This window comes from Lynx canadensis, chromosome A2, assembly GCF_007474595.2.
Source record: "Lynx canadensis isolate LIC74 chromosome A2, mLynCan4.pri.v2, whole genome shotgun sequence".
In the NCBI taxonomy this organism is placed as follows: Eukaryota; Metazoa; Chordata; class Mammalia; order Carnivora; family Felidae; genus Lynx; species Lynx canadensis.
In genome coordinates this window covers 145,825,129-145,835,574 of record NC_044304.2, presented here as the reverse complement: position 1 = coordinate 145,835,574, position 10,446 = coordinate 145,825,129, and positions in this window count along the sequence as shown.

The window sequence follows — 10,446 nt, the reverse complement described above, 5'->3', positions numbered from 1 at the left end:
CTGGTGACTAAGTGAGTTTGAAGTCTGCTCTCTGGAAGCTCCTGTCATCTAGGTCACCACTTTAGGAGTGGTGTAGAATCATTAACACAAGGTCTTCAAAAGGACTGCAACCCTAATTCCAGGTTATAATAATGTGGGTAAATTTTTAAAAGTCTTTCCACTGCAATTTTTTTTTTTTTTTTTAGAGAGAGAGTGCACACACTTGTGATCTAGAGAGTGATAGAGGGAGAGAGAGATTTTTTTTTTTTTAATCTTCCTAAGTTTATTTTGAGAGAGAGAGTGCACACAGCAGGGAAGGAGCAGAGAGAGAGAGGGAGAGAGAGAATCCCAAGCACTGTCAGCACAAGCCCTATGTGGGGCTTGAACTCTTGAACCATGAGATCATGACCTGAGCCAAGAGCATCCAGAGTTGGATGCTCAGCTGACTGAGCCATCCATGTGCCCTTCCACTGCAATTTTTAATTTATACCTCCCTCCAGGGAAAAGAGTCACATTTCTTTAAAAAAGACAAAGCTCCACAAGTTTTGTTTATGAGTGTGTGTTTAAAGTATAAATGGAAGCAGTTTGGGGTGGGCTTTGTGCAATTCAAGAAACATTGTCTCTTCCGTGTGCAAGGCCCTGTACAAGCCCTTGGGTAATGCAAAGGTCCTTCACCCTCAAGGAGTCTGTCTCCCAGGCTGAAAGTCACGTTTGTATACACCTGTTGCACAAGACAGAGTGCTCAATACTCTGGAAGAATTAGTATAGCCAAAGAAGCGAGGGCCGCCTGGCTGGCTCTGTTGGTAGAGCATGCGACCCTTTGCTCTCAGGGTTGTGAGTTCAAGCCCCACGTTGGGCATAGAGCCTGTTTAAGAAAAATAACAATCAACTCTCACGTATGGAATTGGAGAGAATTTTCAGGAAGGTATAGATTTGAGCTGGACCTGGAGATGAGTGGGAGATGTAGGCTCTGTGAGAACTGGGACCTTGTCCCTCTTTTTTTTTTTTTTTTTTTAAATCTACCCCCACACATGGGGCTCAAACTCCTGACCCCAAGATCAAGAGTCCTATGCTCTACCAGCCAAGCCAGCCAGGCGCCCCCTTGTCTGTCTTTTTTATAATGTCAGCACTTGAAACTGCCTGGCTCACGATAGACACTTAATGAAATAAGGACATTTGAGGCTAAAGGAATGTTATGAGCAAATGAGCAGAATTTCACATGTTCCTGAAAGAGCAGGTGTTCTGCTGTGGCTAGACCTTTGCACTGAGGGATAGAAGAGAGAGGAAAAGAAAATAAAAGTTGGGCCAGATAGGAATCTTGTATGTTCTGCTGAGGAGCGTGGTCTTGATTCTGTTGGAAAACGGAAAACTCATTGAAGAGTTTTTGAGCGGGGAAGTGACATTAGTGCTTAGGAAGATAATTCTGGTGTGTGTGGATAGCACGCATCAGGGGAGACAGGAAGGCTCTAAGGGAGGTACGATGGCAAGGACAGAGGGTGGCTTGAGAATAATGTCAGGACAACTTCAACATGAACAGTCTGGGCATGAAGAAAAAGGAGCAATCGGGTGACCTCGAGGTCTCTGGCCAGCCATTCAAGATCAAGAATCCAGGTGGGGAGGGAAGAAAATAGTTGTATTGTTTAACATTTTGGGGTTAGTGTCTGTCTAGAAATGATGTTCCAGAGGACCGGAGAAGAGGATCCAGTATGTTGAAGTCAAGGCTCATTGTTTCAAATGTCCGCCATCTAGAGAGCTGTGTGGAGGTGAAGCCATCCACCTTATCGTCAGCCTGTGTCACCGCGTACCTGAGGCTTGAGGCTACCGGTTTCAAGTTTCTGGTACATACTCCCCTAGGCTGTACTGAGTATACTTTCAAATGGTAATGGGTGTTCCCAGAGGGCGTGATGATTGACTTAAAAAAATTTTTTTTTAAACGTTTACTTATTTTTGAGAGAGAAACAGAATGCGAGTGGGTTAGGGGCAGAGAGGGAGAGACAAAGAATCCGAAGCAGGCTCCAGGCGCCAAGCCATCAGCACAGAGCCCGATGCGGGGCTCAAACCCACGAGCCGTGAGATCATGATCCGAGCCGAAGTCGGACTCTCAACCCACTGAGCCACCCAGGCGCCCCATGATGATTAATTTTATGTGTCAGCTTAACTGGGCTGAGGGATGCCCAGATAGCAGGCAAAACATTATTGCTGGACGTATCTGTGAGGATGTTTCGGGGAGAGATTAGCTTTTGACTTGGTGAAGGAGTAAAGATCGCCCTCACCAGTGCACGTGGGGATCATCCAATCCATTGAGGGCTTGAACAGAACAAATACAGAGGAAGGGTGAATGCTTTTTTCCCTTGAGCTGTGACATTTCATCTTCTATTCTTGGACCTCGGACCTCCTGGTTCTCGGGCCTTCAGGCTTGGATTGGAACCGTACCACCAGCTTGCCTCCAGCTTGCGTGAGACAGAGGAGGGGACTCCTCAGCCTCTGTCATTGTGTGGGCCAGTTCCCATAATAAATCTCTTCGTATGTGTCTATATATATTCTGCCTGTTCTGTTTTCCTAGAGAACCCTGACAGATAAAGATGGCATTGAGTTCATGAATTTCTTCCTAAAGCTGCTGGTCTCTTCCACACATTAGGACATCACTTCAGCCCTGGGCTATTACTTGTTCTTCTTGTGAGTTCTTCCTATAACCTTTTCTGGCATGGCCTCTCTAGAAACCCACTTTTCCTGATTTAATTTAAGTTTTTTTTAACGTTTATTCATTTTTGAGAGAGACAGAGCATGGGGGGGGGGTGCAGAGAGCGAGGGAGGTGGACACAGAATCCGAAGCAGGCTCCAGGCTCCGAGCTGTCAGCACAGAGCCTGATGGGGGGCTCAAACTCACGAACCGTGAGACCATGACCTGAGCTGAAGTCAGACGCTTAATTGACTGAGCCATCCAGGTGCCCCTTTTTTAATTTTTGTAAAGTTTATTTTGAGAGAGAGACAGCGTGAGCAGGGGAGGGACAGAGAGAGAGAGAGAATCCCAAGAAGGCTCCACACGGCCAGTACAGAGCCCGACTCAGGTCTCGAACCGACAAACCACAAGATCACGAGCTGAGCATAAATCCCGAGTCCAGACGCTTAACCAACTGAGCCACCCAGCCCACCCCCACCACGATTTGATTTTTTTATCTGAAAATACAATTTTTCGGGGCACCTGGCTGGCTCAGTCGGTAGAGCATGCAACTTGACCTTGGGGTTGTAAGTTTGAGCCCCATGTTGGGTGTACGGATTACTTAAAATCTTGGAAATACAGTTTTCTTTCGGCAGGCCCTTTTAAAAGAGATGATTGCCTAAGGACACGTGGGTGGCTCAGTCGGTTAAGCGTCCAAACTCCTGATACCAGCTCAGCTTGTGATCTCGCAGTCGTGAGGTTGGTGGAGTCTGCTCAGCTCGGAGCCTGCTTGGGATTCTCTCTCCCCCTCTCTGCCCCTCTCCTGCTTGCACGTGCGTGCTCTCTCTCAAGATAAATGAAAGTTGTTGTGTTTTTTTTTTAATTTTTTTTTTTCTTTCAACGTTTTTATTTATTTTTGGGACAGAGAGAGACAGAGCATGAACGGGGGAGGGGCAGAGAGAGAGGGAGACACAGAATCGGAAACAGGCTCCAGGCTCCGAGCCATCAGCCCAGAGCCTGACGCGGGGCTCGAACTCACGGACCGCGAGATCGTGACCTGGCTGAAGTCGGACGCTCAACCGACTGCGCCACCCAGGCGCCCCTGTTGTGTTTTTTTTTAAAGATAAGTGCCTAAAATTTCATTTTTGCTACTTTACCATCCTCCAAGGTGGCATTATAAGCCATCATTGTAGGGAACTTTCCTACTTTCGTTAGCCACACTAGGCAGCTTATGGGGATGCTGTGGAATCTCTGTGTTCATCATCTGCCAGCAAACGGAACTTCCAATGCCTTCTTATCTACTTCGCAGGTGAGAACCTTCTTTTGCAGTCTTGGTCCCAGCATCAGGGTGGGTGGCCGTATCTTGGAGACCCCCTGCTATTCTGGGTCATTTAGACGCCCTCATTTGGGCAGTCCTCCCTGCCTTCGGCTTCTCCTTTTACTGTTTTGGTCCACCAAGGTCTCAAGGATTCTATGTTTAAAAAAAAATTTTTTTTAATGTTTTTATTTATTTTGGAGACAGAGACAAAGCATGAGCAGGGGAGGGGCGGAGAGAAAGGGAGACACAGAATCTGAAGCAGGCCCCAGGCTCAGAGCTGTCAGCACAGAGCCCAACGTGGGACTCAACCCACAGACCGTGAGATTATGACCTGAACCACGCAGGTGCCCCTCAAGGATTCTGTTTTAGCAAAGGTTGCACTTCCCATCCAAGTAGCTTTGGGAAAGATTGAAGTTCAATGACATTTAACAATAAGTGCTGTCGTACAGCTAGAATGTGGCAGAGTTGCAGTTAAATCCGTGTTTCCCACCCTTCTGATCTTTCCATGGTCATACAGCTGGGACTAACTTCCAGCGTGGTGACTCTGTGATCCTCCTTTCCTGAGCACAGAGTTGAGATCTGCCCCTCACAGCCGAAAGGACTATCTTGCAACTGCCCGTGGGACGCTGGCATCCAGAGGTGAGTCCGGCTCTTTTTAAATTTTAGCCAACTTTAATCGATTTAGTGGGTGCAACATGCCGTTTGGGGACTTTCCTCATTCGTCAAGCCCTTAGACCAGTCGTGGCTCCCTCGGAGCCAGCTTTTAAATCCCTTCCCACCCTATTCCACCCTAGCAACAAAAACAGCTGCACGTACAGCTTGACCAGCAGCAAAAGTACAAACACTTCCTCCTCAGTTTTCCTTGCTATTTTTAGTTTTATTCCTACCCTGGGTTTTCTTTGGCTTTATGTAGCGGTCATCGGGGTCAGCTGACCCATGCCTTCCGAAGTAGATGCCGCGTCTCTAATTAGAGACCACTCATTCCATCTGCCTCCCATTCTCTCTTCTCTCTCTCATGGCTGTGGCTCAAGTGTTGCTGGTGGTCACTGTTTTTCTTTCCTTGGTGCCTCTCTGGTCTGTTGTGGAACTGAAGCCAATTAGGAAGACCAGGAAAGGGGAAGCCAAGTTTATATGGAGGTCTGTGGGGAGGAGCAGTAGGCCGTGGAGACTTGGCGGTTTATTCAGATTATCCAAAGATTCAGACCACTTTAGTAATACGCTTTTCAGCTTTCTGACTTCACTTCTGTCAGCTGCCTATCACTATCGCAGTAGGTAGGGGTGTGGGGGGGGGGGGGGGGGGGGGGAATGGGTCTGTTGCCCACAGTAGGTGAGGAACAGCCATCGAGAGGATGGGGGTAGGAACATAAAATGTCTGACCAGGAAGGAGGTTTACCTCCAGGACCCCACCGTTCTCATGAGGAAACCAAGGTCCCAGAGATAAGAAGATCATTGTTTAGCTTCCGTGCCCATTTCCTAGCGAGTCTTGTCCAGCCTAACTAGGACCAAAGGAGAAGGAAACACACATGTGAGTGCCTGGGTGGCAGGGTGGGTTTCGAGCCATTTCGAGAGGCAGAGACTGCAGCCGGAGCCCGCCTCTCTCGTGCGACCTGAGCCAGTGAAGAACATTCTGGAACAGGAGAACCCCTGAAAATTGAATTTACTACTGCTACAGATAGCTGTCATTCCCTGTAAGGGCTATTGGTACCCACCTTTCTAAACACCACATGTTTTACCTCACTGAAGCCTCAGAACAAGCTTATGAGGAAGTCACATTACTATCTCTACTTTACGAGTGAGGAAATTAAAGCAGAAGTTCATTGCTTTCCTAACACTCTGCTATCTGCCTCCTAACCAAGAATATAGTTCAAAAGAGAAAAAGTGATCTACCGGAAGATGTTCAGCACATGCTTACTTATCATAAAAAGTTGAATGTAACTTAACCATCTGACGGTTGAAGAGTGATTAACTCCACAGAGTGCAAATCGGCGGAACACACTTCGAACTCTTAAAATGATCATTGTAATAAATCCGTCACGGGGCAGAAAGTTGTTTGTGACATGTGTGGAAAACGGTGCAAGGGCATGTACCTCCGCTGTGGTTTACATGGCCACGACTAGAAGAAAACTTGAGAGAATAAAAAGCTCATGTATTAAAATGGGACGTGTGACGTTCTTTGGATTTTTTTTTTTTAATCGTTACCCTACCGCTTGTGTGGCTAATTTAAAAATTGTCTCCTTAACTCTTAAAAACTGAGAACAAACTGAGGGTTGATGGGGGGTGGGAGGGAGGGGAGGGTTGGTGATGGGTATTGAAGAGGACATCTTTTGGGATGAGCGCTGGGTGTTGTATGGAAACCAATTTGACAATAAATTTCATATATTTAAAAAAAAAAAATGGTCTCCTTAGTCTTTGTAATTCTACAATCAGTAGTCCGTGGCCTAGCAAAGGTTTCTGGTCACTTTATGTTCTCTCCACCCCCAGCTATCTAAGTTTTCATATTTATTGTTTTTCCTGTTCTGTTTTGTATGCCTGTGATAGAAGGTAGGTGAGAAACAAAAGAAGTAATAGCAGTAAGTGGGAGTGTTCAGACAGAATAATAATAAAGCTTTATCTTGAAAGTTGGCCAAGTAATGTATTACCTCATTCTGGTAAATATTTTATATGCAAACAAATATGCAAAACCCATTCTTTGTAGCTTACCGGCTCATAGTGGTATCGCTTTTCACAGTTTATAGACTGGGCAGGAGGGTGACCTGTCGTAAATCCTACAGTCAAGGATATAGAGGGAGCCGTGCCCTCCTTCCCTCCCTTCCTTCCGTTCACCTTCAAGCCACCTTCGCTCCGCTGTGGACTCTAGCCCGTCCTTTTGTGAGCGGACTCTCTTCATACCTGTTAACAAAGAAATGGCCACACACCCATTCACTGCCCATTCACATGCCTGTTCACGGGCCATGCCCGTTCACTGCGGCATTATTCACAGTTGCCAAGAGTTGGAAGCAAACTGAATGTCCATGGACAAATGAATAAAGAAAATGGGGTATATGTACAATGGAGTATTATTCAGCCATTTAAAGAGGAGGAATCCTGTCCTACGCTACAACATGGATCAACCTTGAGGACATTATGCCGAAGGAAAGAAGCCGGGACAAAAACTGTGTGATTCCACTGTGATCTAAAGGAGTCAGACTCAGAAACAGAAAGTAGAACGTGGTTACCAGGTGCCGGGAGAAGGGGGAAGTTCAGTGGGTATAGAGTTTCAGTTGTGCAAGATGAAGAAGTTCTAGAGATCTGAGCACGGCAGTATGCATGTAGTCAACACTACTCTAAAAAATGGTTAAGATGGTATGTTTTATGTTATGTGTGCTTTTTTGGTGGTTGTTGTTGCCACATTAACGAAGAAAAGAAATGGCCACTTCTACAGAAGCAAACCACCACTTGAACACTGTCCTTTTAAACCTTACCACCTAGGTTTGGGCCACATTGCCCATCATCCCGTTTCTTTCTATTGACATGCCTTTTACATCTTTGCCCTGAGACCTTCCGGCTGTGCCGTGGTCTTGGTCTTCCATGGATTTCAGTTACTCCTCTAATAAGGGAAGAAAGTGAACGTGATAGATTCTTTTGTAGATTCGAGGAAATTGTATGTCAAGTGAAAAGCGACTTAGCAGATGTTAAGTGACTAGAAGATCTCCCCTCCTTAACCATCATGCCGCGTCCCGGAAGAGCTGAGGTCTGAGCTGAGGTCCCCGTAGCCTCCTTGCGAATCATCAGATGCGTGGCCTCGGTGCTGAGCGGTGGTGCAGCAGTACGTGCCAGGAGCCGCTAGATGGCCCCCATGCTCCGCATCTGACTTCCTTGCAGGCTTTCTGAATTCTAGCAGGAACAGAGAGAGACCAGACAAACCTTGTCTCCCCGCTTTGTATGAACGACTAACAGATCGCCAGTGGCAGACATTACTGCTCTTATTTTCTCAAGTGGCTTATTTTCATTTTCAGCATCAGTCTCCCATTGTCCTTGCTTTGCTACCGGTCTTCTCTCTTAACCAAACTGATGTTCCTTACAGGCTGAAGCTGCCTTGTTTCTACCATAGGCTTGTACTAGGATGGAAAAAGAGATGGACTGAAAACACAAGACAGTGAGTAGGGAGACAGAGAAATAGAATGGATGTTTATTGAGGAGCCAGAGAAGGAAAAAAAAAAAACAAAAAAAAAACTTAGGGTTAGGACCCTGTGTCCGGGATTAGAGGCGAGAGAGAGGAGCACGGTTGAGAAGCAGATTGGAATAGGAATTCAGCTGTAAGAGGAAACCCAGGGGACGATCAGCCACTGGCAGGGACATCAGCACACATGCGGTAGCCCTCCTGAGGGGTCATCTCCTGCCAGTCTCAGCACCAGCACTCGGAGCTGGGTCACCTCGGGGTCAACCCACAAAGCTAGGCAAGCCACTAGTGACGCTTTGAAGACATGCTCATAGGGGCATGGGCCAGAATGGTGTCTCATCATGACCGCAGTGTGGCCCGGACCTAGCAGATGACCCTTTTCTTGTGAGGATTCCAAAGCCTGTGACTAATGGTAATTAACCATGACTCACTGTAACACTGAGCACAAAGAGGTCATTGTCTCCACTGAGCCCAGTGGGGGAAACTGAGGTATGGAGTGGGGAAGCAGCTTTGCTCCATTAGTCAGGGGCACCAGGCCGCGAGTTTATCACTGCCCTGCTGAAATGCCCTCGAGGCTGTCCTTGATAATCAGGAGTAAACACTTCCCGTGGGCTGTTCAGAGGAGAAGAGCAGGACCTTTCCCCAGTGCTGTTCCATGTGGACCAGAGCCATAGAACTAGGAACTCCCATTGGAAAGACCCTTTGGCTCGATAACCCCTCCACTACCTCTGCTTCTACAGGGAGGACTCTGGAGGCCAGGGTGACAGCTAAGATCACACCGTGGGTGTTGTGAGTGGGCCAGGCCTTGCATCCTGAGGTGCTGTGTGCCGCTCCCTGTACACCCTGATGACAGCAGGAGAGAGGCAGGATTGTGCGAGTTACAAGCACGGGCTCGGGCTCGGTTGCCTGGGTTCAGATTCTAGATTCGTTGCTTACCACCTGTGTGCATCCAAGCCAGCTCCTCTGTGCCCCAGTTTCTCCATCTATAAAATGAGGCTAATGCAAGTAGCTAGATCGTCGGGATGTTTTGAGAAGCGAAGTAGATAAATGTAAAAAAAAAATGATAACAACAAAAACGTGTAGCAGGGGCACCTGGGTGGCTCCGTCGGTTGAGCGTCTGCCTTCGTCTCAGGTCATGATCTCACGGTCCGTGAGTTCAAGCCCCGCGTCGGGCTCTAGGCTGACAGCTCAGAGCCTGGAGCCTGCTTCGGATTCTGTGTCTCCCCCTCTCTGTGCCCCTCTCCCCTTCACGTTCTGTCTCTCTCTGTCTCTGAAAAATGGATAAACCTTTAAAAAATGTTTAAAAATACATAGCTAATTTTTTGTGGTATTATTTAAACAAGGCAGGTATGAGAATCCTTAGCTGTACATCTGGCCACTCAGCTCCCCTACTGGGTCCAGCCCAGTTGTCTCGCTGGCCATTTCTCCACTTTGCCTGGCCTTCTGGTCTCCTGAGAGAAGGGAGCAGTGAAAGAATAGACGTTGGGCTCAGGAGAAAGAGACATCCCAGAATTTCTTCCCCTTTCTCTTACTCCGAGGTAGGCTCTCTTAGCCCAGCAGCCTTCGTGACATCATCAGACAATGCAGGTGCTGCTGGCTCAGCTCCCAGCCCAGCTCTAGAAGCATCAGAAGGCATCTTGGGCAACAAGACACAGACCAAGATAACCACATTCCTGCCCATCTCCTCGGGCCTTGGCTCCGGGCCCGGCAAGCCCACCCTCTGAACGAGGTGGGATAAGGACGACAAGGAAGCTAATTACAGTCGTCACCCTGCTGGGTTGAGAATACTGGCTTGTTTGTCTAGCACAACTTAACCTGAGTCATCCAGCCCGTAGCCTATAGCCACCTGGGCCTGGACCTGGGCCGGCAGGCTGCCCGGAGTCTGGAACACCTTCTGCATGCTCAACCTGGCGAGTGCCAGCGCTTCCTGCCTGTTCTCCCCTCCCGAAAGCAAGCGGAGACCGTTTAGCTCCGGAGACACAGCTCCAGACTGAGCGGAGAGCCCGGCCAGGGCTCATTCTGGGGTGAGCGGAACCAGAGCGGGGGCCTCACAGCCAGCCTTCGGAAGGTCACCTCCATGGATCAGAGATGAAACCGGGCGTTAGAGAACGGCCAGGGCGCCAGCTGCCTCGCGGCTTCCATACCACCCGCCAGCCTCACCGTTGAGCTGCTCCCTGTCCCCCATTCGGGGGTCCACCCAGGGTTTTTCCCAGTGCGGAGACGGATGCGGGGCTCGATCCCACAGCCCTGAGATCATGACCCGAGCCAACATCGAGGGCCGGACCCTCAGCCAACTGAGCCACCCAGGCACCCCTCGCAAAAACATTTTAA